Here is a 1,148-nt window from a genome sequence, read left to right as displayed (position 1 = left end):
TGTTCATATCAATCCTTCTACTCACAAACATGCTCATTAGTCAGCTAGCCAGCAAACTAAATACCGAGTCTTTTTATCCATTATTCAATCTCCCTTTTTTGTCTCTGCAATCGTCAATACATATTTCCTAATCCCATTTCCCCAAATTCTCCATCCAGTTCTTCATCCTCACTTTGGAGACTCCTAACAATGCAAGTTGCGTCCATGATCTTTTATATCGGTGTCTTTTTCCTTTCTAATGCTTCGTGTTGACCGTCCCGTTTTCCATTTTCCTGCGTTAAGTTTTTTTCCTTCAGTTTCTTTACGTAGATAAATCTTTGGTCCCTCCCTCTTCGTTTCATCTACATGTGTAAGCTCTCAATTATCAGCTTTTGAAGAATTTCCTTGATATTATTTGTATTTCTCTCTGTGATTGAGTTATAAAGTTCAATCAGACATGTTTTGGCTACTATTTTATCAACTGTTTTCGCTTCTTTTTCGTTTCTGAGCATTTTCTGTTTTCTCTTTTCCATTGGCGAATTTCTCATTATAACATCTAGCATTTTCTCTATATTTGAATTTGGCATTTATATTTTTCATCTCTATTCTCAACTTATCATTTTCATTTCTCATCTCTGCGTTCTTTTCTTTGATTTCTTTAATTCCTTCCTGATATTTTTTCTTACCCATAATTCTTTCATATCCTGCATTATATTCATCACTATTCTATCTGATTTGACTTCAAGCGCCGTTGTTTTGCGGTCTTCGAATCACTTTTTTGCAAATAATTGTCAGGATTTCTGTTTCTCCTATCCTCATTACTTATGTATTCGTCTTCGTTTTTTATGTCGATATTGTCAGTTCCCACTAAATCTGGATCCGATGATTTTGTTGTATATTTTGAATTAATTCTAATCGGTGACGATAAGGTCCACTTAATGCTATTTTCGCCCTTGGTGTTGAAATTTAAATTTTCAGTAATCTTAATATTTTTTTATTTAATTAATTTTATTTAATATACGTACTACCTTGCGTTTTCTGAGCTGAAATCGGGATACATGATAGTTTTGGTTTTGTAAATTATTATTCATTGGTAATTTACGATTAAATCGAGTACATCACAAGGCACAAAATTTCCTCACTCCGCTAGCGGTTTCTGGAAAAATGAG

This window comes from Coccinella septempunctata, chromosome 4 (assembly GCF_907165205.1).
Source record: "Coccinella septempunctata chromosome 4, icCocSept1.1, whole genome shotgun sequence".
In the NCBI taxonomy this organism is placed as follows: domain Eukaryota; kingdom Metazoa; phylum Arthropoda; class Insecta; order Coleoptera; family Coccinellidae; genus Coccinella; species Coccinella septempunctata.
The sequence above is the reverse complement of the archived record's forward strand: the minus strand, read 5'-3'. Positions refer to the sequence as shown.